This window comes from Pteropus medius, unplaced genomic scaffold, assembly GCF_902729225.1.
Source record: "Pteropus medius unplaced genomic scaffold, Ma_sr-lr_union100, whole genome shotgun sequence".
Lineage (NCBI taxonomy): Eukaryota > Metazoa > Chordata > Mammalia > Chiroptera > Pteropodidae > Pteropus > Pteropus medius.
In genome coordinates this window covers 12,045,499-12,059,495 of record NW_024346667.1, presented here as the reverse complement: position 1 = coordinate 12,059,495, position 13,997 = coordinate 12,045,499, and the positions used below count along the sequence as shown (strand labels likewise).

Sequence of the window (13,997 nt, the reverse complement as noted above, 5' to 3'; positions counted from 1 at the left end):
CACACATGAACACACACGCACACACACAAACATGCATGTGCACACACATGCAAGCAAACACAAGGATACACAGGCCCACATGGGAACATACGGACATACACATGCACACAGGCGTAAACACACATGCGCAATATTCACACATGGATGCACTGGGTGAGGGCTTTTAGGGGTGGATCCCCATTCCCCACCAGGAGTCGTGACATTCCTGGGAAGGCTTTTGCCTACCCTACTCTTTGTGTGGCCTCTGTGGGTCAGAATCAGCAGAGTTTCTGGGCACCGTTAATCCCTAAATGTCCCACCCCACACATCCCTCCCCGCCCCCAGCTAGACCACGTTTCACAATGCACTGTCCACCTCCCAAAAATGGACCCAACCTCCACTTAACCCACTCTGTCACTGTCACAAATATCATTACCCTTATACCCAGGCCTGGCTGAGACCTTAACCAAAAATGCATGGATGGCCATGGGCGAACTGCAGGGCAAACAAAACACGACAGGCCGCACACCGAGGAGACAGCGAGGTGGAGGGACATGCTTCTCCAGGGAAGAGACCAGGGCTCTCCAGACGTTAGCCTTCACCTCATCTTTAATTTCAGACTCCACTGTTCTTCCTTCCTACTTATTGCTCTATTTCTTTGGCCACTTGACTAGACATAGAATCAGTGAGCTCTTGGAGATGATTTTAGAGTACCTCCAAGCCCCTGGGGCTGGGCTGCATTGTGTCTCCCCAAAATTCATATGCTGAAGCCCTAAATCCCCACATTTGGAGACGGGGCCTTTTAAGAGGAAAGTAAGTTAAAATAGAGTCATATGGGTGGGCCCTGATCCAATCCTACTGGTGTCCCTATGAGAAGAGGGGACGAGGAGACAGAAGGGAGACCACATGGAGACACAGGAAAAGACAGCCATCTACAGGCCAAGGAGAGAGGCCTCAGAAGAAACCGACCCTGCTGACACCTGATCCTGGACTTCCAGCCTCCAGGACGGTGAGAAAATAGCATCGATTATTTAAGCCTTCCAGTCTATGGTAATTTATTATGGCAGCCAAACAGAATGATGCGCCCCCAATGCATGGACAACTCGGAACATACAGCCCACCACGCAAGGAAACGGGGCTGCCGGGTGGAGCCTGGAGGATGCTATTGACCAGTGGGCTCTGTGAGGGCAGGGGCACCATCTTCCTTATATCCTGTTAGAGCCCCAGATGCCTGAGCAGAAGTGAGGCTTCATCTTCCAAAAACTTTCATGTTAACTACAGAGTAGAGGCCAGAAACTGCTCAGAAACGCCTGGGACATGATACATCCATCTGTGGGGGCAAATGATGCATTACGAATGGGGGTGTGATTGATGCAGAGTGCAGAGGTCAAGAATCCTCAGAGCCTTTATGAGCCGTCAGGGGAAGTTCTTTGGGGGCAGGTGAGCTATAAAAAGTTAGACAGAGGGCCTTGGAGGCATGGGACGTGGGGATGGAAAACTAGGAAGGGAAATGGTTCCAGTGAGGGAAGCAAGCTGGCTGGGAGCACCAGGTAGCCTGTGGATTTCCTAAACTAGAACCAGGGATGCAAAGAGAGAAGGTGAGGGACCAAGTCAGATAAGAAATGGGGAAAATGTGCAGGGTGTCAAGAAGGAAGAGCAAGCAGAGTAGGAGGGTAAGGTCGGCAAGGGCTTGAAGCTTGAGATCTCAGGACAGAAGGAACCGCGGCTCCCTGGGATGGCCTTTGGTCTGCAGGCTCGCACGGAGCAGGGGCAGCCGGCCTCGGTTTGAACACTTGGAGGGGAGAGCAGTGCTCCTGGGTTCCGATCCTGGCTCTGCCCTGGGCTCTCCGTATGGCCCTGAGCTGGTCACGAGGTGAGCTGCTGCTTCCAGCCCCCGCACGTCTGCTCTCAGTGGTACCTGGGTGTCTTCTGGCTCCTCCACACTCAGGCTCTGCTCCTGGTGACAGAGTTCACTGCTTTCCCAGGGCTGCATCCCATCTCCGGCATCCAGGAGCATCCTTTATATGAACTAGGCCTACAGTACCTTCCAGCCTGGTCCAAGTTGTGCCCTTTAAATTGCTCAGAGGAAACCTCTGTTCCAGGACAGGCCCTCGTATTCCAGGGAGCCCCCACCACGGCCTCCTGGTCTTCTCCATGCAGACCACCCTGATCCACGTAATGCCCTGCTTTCAACACTACTTCGGGCCTTTAGGCCTTTCGTCAGCTTGCAGCCCCTTCCTGCACGCCCCCTGGCTTGCTAGTGTTCCTTTTGAAAATGCATGTGCTCTCCTGGGACTGGCAAGATGTCACCCCTTTTCCGGGACAGCCCCAGTCCCTAACACTCCAGCCTCTCACCCTATTATCTGTCCCCATGTCCCAACAATCAGGCAGTTCAGTGTTTAAATCCACGATCCCAAACTGCTTCTCTCCAAGCCCTTCCTGGGACCCTGTGCTTCTGTCTCCTGCAACTAGCAGGGAGGTGGGATGCGAGTCCCACCTGCCCTACCAGAGTGTGGGCTCAGGGGCACCCAGTCCTGCTCCTCTAAGGGTTAACAGACTCGAGAGCCAGCAAGGCCAGGATAGGAAGCTGGTTCCGGAAAGGGGAAGGATATCTTGCTTTTTATCCGGGTGACAATGCTGAAAGTGAGCCAGTTGGAGGAGGGGCTGGAGGCCGAAAAACAACCACCCCCAAATAAAATTATGAATGGGCCAACTCCACAACAATGCGTGAAGTTTGTGGGGAGAGGGGGGGCAGCGGGCCTGTTGACAAGCAGCAAGGTCACGGCTCCCCCCGCCCCCCCGCCTCCCCGCCCCCCGTCCCCCCACCCGCCAGCACCATAAACAAGGGCTCACAATGCCCTTCTTTCCTCCAAGAGCTAGCTCCTCTCTTGGCTCTTGTCCCCTGGGTCCAGGCCTGCCCTGTCCCTCATCCTTGCAGGAGTCAGTCACTGAAAAGCCACCACTGCTTCCTCAGGGAAAAGCCCAGCCTTTTGTGAGCTCTTACTTCCTCCTCCTATGGGAACTGCTCCTGGGCCTATGACATCTGCTTCAAGGCGTCTTTCTCAGGGGGCCCAAGGTGGGAAAAGAGGAGGGCTGCTGGCTGCAGGGCAGGGGGGCTGCAACCTGTCCGGGGCTGGAATTGTCATCACAGGCCTGGGAGGGAGAACAATGAAAGAAAGCCAGCGCCCCACCCTTACGTGAACAGATGCTGGTGGGGAGACTTCCTCCCACAAGCCATCTATCTGTGTGTGTGTGTGTGTTTATTGGGGGTCGGGGGAGTGCTTTTTGTTTTTTGCTTTGTTTCCACTTTTTTTTTTTTTTTTGGTTTGGCGCTTTCCCAGGCTCCAGGAGTGTGGAAGGACAGTGTTGCCAGCAGAGAGGGGCCCGAGAGCTTTCAGAAGGAGCCGAGAGGGGTCGTCATGGATATGGCATGGGGATGATGGGTTCGTGGAGAGAGTTTGTGAGGTGAGGAGAGTAAGATGCTGGGGCGTGATCGCCAGGTGCGTTTCTGTCTGCTCTCCGTGCCTGGCAAAAATTCATCCCAGAACACCCAAGGAAGCCCAGAAAAGTCACTCCTCATGGGAGAGAAACTGCTTTGACTTTGGTTCTCCCAGGTGGGACTCTGGGCGCTGGAGGCTCAGCTGTACGCAGAGAGCTCCATTCTCTAGAAGAATTCTTAGCTCCCAGGAGAGGAGGCAGGAGTCAGCGGGGGAGCGAGCTGCCTCTGGCCACGAAGCTCAGCCTGACTGCAGACCTGCGAATGCGAATTCGGGCCAGTGTTCTATGCAAACTGAGACGTGTGTGGTTGCCAGAGTGGGTGGCCACACCCTCTTGAGCTCATATCTGAGAGGATCGCAGATAAATAACTAGGAAGGCGGAGGGAATAGCCCACTTGGAGAACGATTCGGAAAGATTTCCCCGGAGTCATCTTGAAAAAAACGGAGTGGAAGACCTCGACTCTATCGGCCAACTTCCCGCAGCTTCTGGGAACACCGCAGGTCGGCTTCCAGAGCAGCAGTTCTCAGCCCCGGTCACCTGGGAGACTCAGGTGAGAGTAAAACGCAATGTCAGACGGCCACTCTGGGAAACAGTTTGGCAGCTGTTTCTCGTGCAACTGAACTTGCAATGACCACGTGACCCCGCTCTTATACTCCACTTATCCCAGGAAAATGAAAGCTTAATTCACAGGAAAACCTGCACATCAACGCTCCCAGGAGCTTTATTAGTAATGGCCCCAAACTGGAAACAACTCAGACGCCCTCTCATGGGTGAATGGTTAAACACGCATGGTACATCCACACCACAGGAGACCCTCGGCGACAAGAGCAATGAATTATCAATACACGACACAACTTAGAGGGAGCTGAGGGAATTATGCTGAGTAGAGGAAGCCAATCTCAAAAGGCCATAGTGTTAGGCAGCTAGTCAGACATGAGCAACAAGGAACAAAGGAATAGGGGCCCAGCCTAGAGGCCGCCCAAAGAGCACCCCAACGGTAGTAGAATTCTGGGTGCGCACATGCGTACTGGGCAGAGTTATATAGTAGCCAAGTGTCAATCAAAATGGCCTCACTTGCCAATCACCTAGGAATGCCTTCGGGACCACCCCATGACAGCCCAAATATGAGGCAGACATTCCCACTGCTACAACTTTTTTTGACCCTTCTGGGCTCTTTTTTAGTGGGCTTTTTGTTGGTTACAGCGCTGGGACCATGAGCCTTCTTGGGGTCTCCTCTGTCTTTCTAAAATATACTTTTAATAAAACTATTAAATCTCAATGACCTGCGATTCTCCACTGTGTCATTCGAGGAAGGACCGAGGGAAGATACTAACTACCCTTCTGCACCGTCCTCATCCCTCTCCCTCCTCCTGCCGCTGGGGCGACACCGAACTCCGAAAGGCCGCAATGGTGACGACAGAACGTCTGATTCCACTTATAGACCATTCTTGAAATAGTCAAATTATAGAGAAGGAGAACAGATTCGTGGTTGCCAGGGCCAAGAATATGGTTGGTGGGTGAGGCTTTGAGGGGTGGTGGTCACACAAATCTACACGAGGGCTGTCGTGGCACAGAGCTACATACGTGCACACCCAAGTGCACGTACAACTTGTGAAGTCTGAAGTTTGGTGGGTTGTACCAACGTCAGCATCTGGGTGTTGACGTTGTACAGCAGTCACATGTCACGTTGTCATCGAGGAGGACCTGGGTGCAGGGTACACAGGATCTCTGCATTATTTCACAACTTTCTAAGAATTTATAATTGTTTCAAAATAAAAAGTAAAAACCACAATCAAAAAAGGAAACATTCTGGGCTTCAGCCCTAAGATCGAGTCGGACTCTTGTCAAATATGCACGTGAGACAAGGTCAAGACCTAATACAATGAGCCACTGGTAGTCAGAGAGCTTAATCTGTACAGAGACAGAGAAAAGAACAAGCCAGGGGTGTCATCTCTCCGTGAGTCCTGTGTCACACAGCAGAGGGGACAACATGGAGACAAAAGGGGCCAATGACGACAACAGGGCGTGTGGCCCAGGCTCATGGCAGCCCCCTCCCCCGCCCCCAGGCTCCCATCCCCTCGTGTTCTGGACCACCACAAGCTGTCCTGCCAAGACTCGGATGAGCTTTGCCTCACATCTTTGCTGCATGGCCCGTGTGGGTCCATGTAAGTTGCCAGGGCACACGGCAGAGCCCGTTCCCTACTACTCTCTCAGTGTGGGCCTGGGCACCGATAGGTTGAAAAGCCTCCCTGTAACTCTGCTAGGAAGCTGGAGTCAGAAACGCAGGTCTAGCTCTGCAGGTGGAGGAGCCAGATGTTCACGTCTGATTCTGCCAGTGGCTCACCCTCAGGCAATCCAGCTGCTCTGGTTGACCTCAGTTTCCTCGCCTGTGAAAGTCGGGATGGCCAGCCCTCAAGGGAACGCCACTGCTTGTAGATTTGGGACCTGCTTCCCGGGACACTCCAGCACCTACTGTTATGAGCACAGCCTCCCTATTGCCAGAGACGTGCGAAGGACACGCAAAAGGCACATTCAAAGGCCATGGGTCCCAGTGAGGCTTTCTCCAGGTCGTGAACAGGAAAATGAAAAAGCGTGAAGAGAGGGAGTTCTTTGGAGAGAACAAGGCACCTGCTAAAATATGCCACGGCAGTGTGTCCACACATGGAGACTTCTAGAGCGAGTCCTTTCTCAGGCTAGAGAGTCTTTTGCACATACCATCCATGGGTCTGAGGAAGATCACACGTCTTCACTTGCACGTGGAAATAAAGCAGAACGATGTCCCAGGCCCTAGCTCGTTCATTTGCTCATTCAATTAATTGTTCGTTCATTCGTTGTACCCACAAATATTTTTAAAGTGTTTCAATTGTTTGGGGCTGCTGAAATCAACTTTCAACTTCTCATTTGGAACTGCATGCTTAGGCTTGAACTCTGGACCTTCTAGAAAATCCCAGATACTTGGTATTAGTGATCAGGGCCTGAAACATAAGGAAGTAACCCAGGGCAAAAACGAGGCTGGAGGCTCAGTGAGGCGGAACGGGAGACGGCCTGGGAAGAGCTAGTTCATGCGCCTGTAGCCCAAATTTCTGTGCTCGGCTGGGGCAATGCCTTCCGTGTGCCCGTGACAGATGGCTGCATCTGCCTGTGCCATCTCTGGGTTGTTCACAAGCATTATGTGGAGAAAGGCTTTCCAGGGTCTTAAAAGTCTAGGGACGTTCAGGTCTGCCAGATCAAACAGGAGTCTTTTCTATGGGACTTGCTAGAAGCTTTACTGTCCCAACATGCATTGTGTATCCCCAAGGTGGAGATGAAGTCGGGGAGGCTTCTCAAGCCAACCTGAACACACAAGGCCTGTGGAACACGCTTTGGGAAACACTATCTGATGCTAGCAACCGCTTCTGCTGGAACAGGGAAGCTGACTCTGGACTCCAGGAGAGGCCAGGCTCATGCCAAGAATAGACAGGCCAGGCAGCCAGGTGAGGGGCAAGGGACAGATAACGGAGGGAAGAGAGTCAACTGGGAAATTCTCGTAGGATTTGGGGCAAGTGACCTAAAAGCTAAAGAGGGACATTCTGTCTCCTTTAGAGGAAGAGGCTGTACTTGTCCCTGGGGCCTGGGAACTTGGGGACAAGTATGAGACTGAAAGGCCGGCTTAGAGGGAAGGTCAACTCCAGAGAACCGGAAAAGGAGTATAAGTGTCGCATCTGTTGGAGACAAAGATCCCAGTGAGAGAAGGGGCAGCTCTGGAGTAGCCCCCGGGCCTTCCCCAGCGGAGGGAGCTTCTAGACCCTCAACCCAGGCGGCAGGAGGCCTGACTCACCAATCTGAACCAGAATCCTGCCCCCCTTGTAAGTGACAGTCTCCTCGGCCCTAGCAGCCAACCACGAACATCTGCCACCTGGTGGCAGAGAAAAATGCTGCCTGACAATGGATTTGCACTCTGGGGATAAACATTTTCACAGATTGCATGTGGTGTAATTGAATCTTATTTAATGCAAGGCATCTGCTGCGTAATTCTGAGCCGCTGATCTGTTCCAGCCGATAACATCAGCACATTTGGAAAGAGCAGTGCTTTCTCCCAGAGCTCCGTGGCCCTGTTCCAGGACCGATCATCCTTCTGCCTTCAGGCCGTGGGAAACCTCGGGTTCCAAAAGACCCCCAGGACGGGGCAGAGCTGGGAGTCCCAGACCCAAGCTCCCTCACCAATTCCGGGGCCCACTCACGGAGGACCTCATGTCTTTGGTGTGCTCCAAAGCCCTCCCAGGGGGTGAGTATAATAAGCTCTTGACACAGATGTCTGAGCTAGGGGAAGCGCTTCTTGGCTCTGGCCTCTCTTCTTGAAAATTGCCCAGTTATTGTGGAACTCTTAAAGCATATTTCCACCGTGGGATGGTAGGAGACTTGAACTCTCTTCAAGGTTTTAGTAGTCTGGGTTTTAGTTTCAGTTCCTGGCCAGCGTACTGGGGGCCGCTGTCCCTGGTTTTGCCACTAGTACAAGGCCACAGCATGACAGTCTAGCCAGCGAGGGGATTTGCCTCTTACCTGCCTCGCTGGACCTCGGAGAAGCGTCACCTCCTCCAAGCGCCCATCACTGTGCCATAACCAACAGTATTTCATTCATTCGCTCTTACATGCCAGCATTCCAGGTAAGTCCAGCACTTATTTCCTCCTGGAGTTGGGATGGGCAGAAATTGCTTGCTCTTAGGGACCTTTTCTCAAGTTTCTCGGGGTTCAGTTCAGCTGTGGGGTCTGCTGTGCCGGGCTGCAGCTGCGGCCTGACCACAGTGGGGACAGGACCCTCTGGCTGAAGGAGGCTTGCAGAGGTGGCCCTTTGGGTCCCGGGTGCCTGGCAGAGGCCGAGCCTCTGTCTGTGGGAACCTTAACGTTGCATTCAGAGGCTCCAGTGAGTAAGCTCAGGGAGGTTGCTGTGCAAAAGCTGTCTGAGTTTAGGTCCTTAGCTTAGGTCCTTCTCTAGGTCAGGGCAAAAGTCTTTTCAACCAGATTCTGTGCCTTCTATGAGGCAATGAGCCTGGATTCTTCTAGCCTGTGGAGAACAGCTCTTAGAAATGAGTGGAATTGGGGAAGGGATGGACACGGTAAGACTTACCTTTCGTGAGTCAGGGAGGGAATCGGGCTGACCCTGTGGCAGGGCTCCACGGAACCGGAGAAGGTTCTGGAACGTGAGGTTGGCTAGGATCTAACTCCTGAATCCTGGTGGGGACCCTAGAATCTGGCTTGCAGCTCTAGAGGTCTTGAGAAACATCAGGGTGGGACTAGGTATGGTCCTTAATTCTGAAAATTTTAATCTCAGCCAGGAACTCCCATAGCAACTTGCAGGGGGTGCCCTTCACCCAGCTGGGGTTCTGCATATTTCTGGTACATTATCCCTGAGAGAATGTGGTGTGATGACATTTTAGATAGATTTCAACAGAATTTAATGAGCCTAGAAATTTTCCAAAAATGTAAGCTTTTCTGCTCGTCCTGCCTGCCTTTATTTTACATATATTATTTTATTTTCTGTGCCTGGTTGTGGTTGGGGGCGAGTTGGCTAAGAACAAAGAGAAGATTTAAAAGGTCATGGAAATAGACTGAGGAGTCACTAATGGACTCCAGTCAATGGAGACCTCAGCCGGGGCCGGGGCCTCTTCCAAACGTGTGGATGTGCTTCTTTAAGACATGCATGAAGTCACTCAGAATAGAAAGGTGTTCAACTCCCTCAACCGCTGGCTGTCCTCAAGAACGGGGCAAGGGGAAGGGTGGCCAGGGAAAGCTGCTCTCGCACTGGGGGTGCAGGCCGTCTGCTTCCGGCCTGGCTGGTTCTCCTTCCCTGTCTCAAGGAATTGTCTTCTCCTCTGCTCAGAAATCTAGATTACTATCTTGCCCCGCCAACTCTTGTCCAGTCCATCATCAAGTCCCACCAATTTGGCCTCCGAACGAGCTCCTGAGCCTATCAAGTTCTCCTCCCGCCTTCCCCTGCCACCCACCCACCTGCCCACCTAAGCCGCTGACCTCGCCTCTGCCCTGGACCACATCGCAGCACCCGACTGACCCACAGGCATCCACTCTACTCCACTCCCAAACCTTCTCCCTGCTGTAGTCACAGAGGCCTCCCCAAAATGCACATTCGACCACACCGCCCGCTGCTAAACTCCACATGTGGCTCCCTGGCTCATAAGAGAAGGCCAAAACTCAGTGCCACAGCCTCCTTGGCCCTGCCTGCTCTGCCCTTGCCCAGCAACCGGCCTTGTCGCCACTGTGGGGTCTGCTGTGCCAGGCTGCAGCTGTGGGCTGACCACAGAGGGGACAGGATCCTCTGGTCAGTTTGGGAGACGGCAGACAGCTGTGGGTCTGAATTCTGACTCTGTCACTTATTAGCTGTGTGACCACCTGTCTGAGACTCAGTTTTCTTACTTTTGAATGAGTATAAAGGGACCACCACGAACAGCCCAGGCAGAAAGGTGAGGGAGGGGGAGGAGGAGGTGTCTGCTCCAGTCCAGAAGTCTAATTTCAAATTTAGAAAGCAGAAAGGAGCAGAGGCCTCAGGAAGGAGCCCCTGGGCATCTTGAATGAGAAAGGACCATGTTGTAATGTGGCTCTGGAATCCCCAGTGTCCCCACTCCGGGGAGGCAGATGTGCTTGGAATGGCCTGTCTTCCCTAAAAGATCTGGGGGCAACACAGCCTTTTGTTATAAAAACCATCATATATATATGGGAGCTCTGGCATAACACACACATATATATATGCACATATATATGATGGTTTTTATATATATATATGGGAGCTCTGGCATAACACACTCATTTCACACGTGCATTGTGAGCTAAAAGTGCAGACTTCCAAGAAATTTCTCGCTTGCGGCAAATGCGCAGGCTTCCTAGTGCCTTGGGGCTCTATAGAGAATGTTCAGTCATCTGCAGGTACTTGGGAACAGAAGTTTGAGAAGCACTCAGAGTCCCATTGAGCTCCTTGGGGTACGAACTATGTCTCATTCCTCTCTGTATCCTCATGCTGAATTCAGGGCCACCCACAGACAGCATGCTCAGGGATGCTTTGGCCCACCCTTTTATCGTACCATCCGCCCGTCCATCCTTGACGAGGAAGAAGCCAAAATGGCAGCCTTCACCTGGTGGAAAGAGGTCAGTTTGGGGAGACTGCAGAGAGCTGTGTGTCTGAATTATGACTCCGTCACTTATTAGGTGTGTGATCGCCTCTCTGAGACTCAGTTTTCTTAATTTTGAAGGAGTATACAGTGACCACCATGACCAGCTCAGGCAGAAAGCTGAGGGAGGGAGAGGTGTCTGCTCCAGTCCAGAAGTCTGATTTCAACTTTAGAAAGCAGGAAGGAGTAAAAGCCTCAGGAAGGAGTCACTGGGCCTCTTGGATGAGAAGGGATCATGTTGAAATGTGGCCCTGGAACCACTGTGCCCACACTCTGGGGAGGCGGATGTGCTTGGAACGGCCTGTCTTCCCTAAAAGATCTGAGGGCAACACAGCCTTTCTTTATTGTAACCTTTAAAATGGTTCCCAAGCTGGGTTAAGGGCAGACTTTGATGGCTCTATCTTTGGAGCAGCTGTGCCACTCTGCACAGGGCGTTTTTTCCTCGCTGAGCATCTATGACCCGATCTGTACCCAGGGGATGGACGGGGCTTGGCTTGTCCCTATCGTCCCCTTCATGCTCCGATACAGCAAAGCAATAATAACAATAATGATGGCGATGATGCCCGTCTGTATTGAGTTCTTGCTGTGTGTCAGTCATGGCTCAGTTTCCCCAAGGATTTTTCATGATTAGCTCTTTTAATCCTTACAGCAGTCCCAGGAAACGGGAACTCTCATCTTCCTGTGGGCTTACAGAGGCCTGAGTGAACGTCATCGGTCCCATGTCACCTCTGCTCTCGGCAGTCACCCCCTCCCTCCCTCATGCTGCCCCCCTGACTGTTCTTAGAACAAACGAGGAACAGCTCACCTTGGGGCCTTTGCCTGGCTGTCCCGTCTGCCTGGACACTTCCCTAGGTGTCACCTGTCTCCTCCCCTTTCTCCAGGCCCCTGCTGGCCACCGCCACCCCCAGCGTCCCCTGTCCCCACTGCTCGACGTTTTTATGTCGCTGACTGTCACTACCCTCTTGAAGGCATGGCCATGATCTGGTCTCATCAGATCCAGCTCCCAGGGCAGCATGTGCTTTATAGAGAAAGAATTGAGCTGTAAGTGGCGTTAGGCGACTTGCCCGCGTCTGTGCACAGCTGAACCTGGACGTGAACCCAGGCAGCCCACGGCTCCCATTCTGAACCAGCTGAGGCGGGAGGCCTGACCCTCGTCCAGCTCCTGGTAGAACTGACATGGGGAAGTAGCTCTGTTGGCTGAGAACAACAGGCTAATTAATAAAATCAGTGATGAATTCAGTGTGAATGATGTAAATGTGTCCTTGATAGTTTGTGGCACTGGCTGTTCTCCCAACGTGGACCTTATTCCCTAGGGAGCCACGTGGCCCGCTCCATGACGTTCAGTTCGCTACTGAGATGCCGGCTCCTCACAAAGGTGCGTCCTGACCTTTTATTTACAAGCTCTGCGCCACCTGACCTCAATACTCTGTGCCCCTTTCCAGCTGGATTTTTCTCTGCAAATGTTTGCTGAAGAAATGAATAATTATAAATATATAATGAGTGTAAGGATGAATAAATTAATAATCAATAGTGCATCGTGATTCTTTTGTTGGAAGTCATATATGCCAGTAGCCAGCATGCACTGGGCATCGTAACGTGAGGACAGTTTCACACACTTTTCTGTGGATTGTTCAATTTCACCATCACGACAAGTCTGTGAGATTGACCCATTTTCCAGGTGAGGAGACGTAGGCACAGAGGGAGGAAGTGTCTTTCCTAAGGTGCCGTGGCTGGTCAGCGGTGGAGCCTGGACATGAACTCTGGCTTTCTAGCTCCTGAACCTGAACTCTCAGCCCCTCTGGGTCTCTGTCTCGTCCCCTTCTCTAGTGACATGGCCATGGACCCGTCAGCTGGCCTGTGGGTGTGTGGGCAGGTGCTAGAGCTGGAGATGGAGGACCGGATGACAGCTGACCAGTGGTGTGGCAAGTTCGATGCCAGCTGTGAGTGCACCTACCTGGGGTGGGCTCTCCTGTCCTCCCTGGGATCAGCTTCTTCTAGAAGATGAGGCCAACCACATCCTGCCCACTGGCCTCTTCCACCTGCCCGGAAGCTGTAAGGCCCTGGAGTCAGGGAAAGTTAGAAGGCTGGGGTGCCTTGCCCTTGGGTGAGACAGATGGTCAGGCCTCAGGAAGGACTTTTCTCCCCGGCCAGTCATCGAAGATTTGACTCACAAGACAGGGAACTTCAAACAGTTCACATCTTCTGTTGCATGCTGGAGTCGGCCCTCACGCAGGTAGGGACTGGGGTGGGGGTAGGGGGAGGTGTCTGTCCCCCGGATTCCTTGGGGGTAGCTGGCCATCCACTGTCTGCAAGACCCTTTGCCTTCTCTGTCATTGAGGGGGCGGGGCTATCTTTTTCTTCTTTCCCAAATGTGAATGGCTTCTTCTGATTCTGAGCGTTATTCTTATGTATTAAAGTCAAGTCACAGAGAAATCAATGTAAAGAAGAAAGGAAAAGTCACTCGCTCCTAATACTCATTCCTGGCGACATTTTGGTGGAAATCACTCCGGTCATTTCTCCATTCTCTATGCCCATGGGAAGGTGCATGTGCGCACTTGCAGACCTAGAATTATGTGTAGTCGCTGTATTTCCCAAGGTATCCTTCGACCTGTTTTCAAAAGATTCAACAATATTTCATAACAATTTAGTTATGTCAGGGAATATAGCCAATCATTTATTGCATTTCCTGAGCATCTTCAGTGTGCCAGGCACTTTTGTTACCACTGGGGATACAGCAGTGAATGAAAGAGACAAAATCTCTATCTTCATGTAGGTGACATTCTAGTGGGAGAGAAAGATATTTTAAGAAGTATCTAATGCCAAGTAGTTACAAGTATTGATAGGACGAGAAAAATCCGATTGGAACTTAGACTGACAGGGATGTTCTTTAGATGCCATTGTTGCATTATGTCTCTAACGACAGATGAAACATGCGCTCGTGTCACTGTAGCAGGAGTCATATGTAACTTAGAATCTGAGTCCCTAAGCACCGCCTTTCTGTGTCCCACCTGACTGTTAGCATTGAGAATCTGTAGGCATAATAGCATAACGGCCAAGAGCACGCACTCTGAATTCAGACGCATTGCTGCCACGAGCTGGGAGCCGTGACTTTCCCTCTGTGCCTGAGCGTTCCTTTCGGTCATGTGTGGGTGACAGCAGTCTGCATTTTGTAGTGTTGTGAAGATGAAATGAGTTATGTATTAAAAGCTTAGAATAATGCCTGGCTCATAGTATGTGCTATGCAGGTATTGTCTGTTTTTATTATTGTTGTTGTTGTTGTCGTCAACTTTTTGAGTTTGTCTTCCTCATCAGCAATCGTTTTGTATTGCGTCGTACCCACGCCTCATTACTTCTCTAACCCAG

The 13,997-nt window shown here is 51.8% G+C and overlaps 1 pseudogene; it reads left to right on the top strand.

The window, feature by feature from the left end:
- The window catches only part of LOC120613184 (centrosomal protein CCDC61-like), a 28,124-nt pseudogene that overhangs the window by 2,098 nt on the left and 12,029 nt on the right, over positions 1-13,997 (top strand).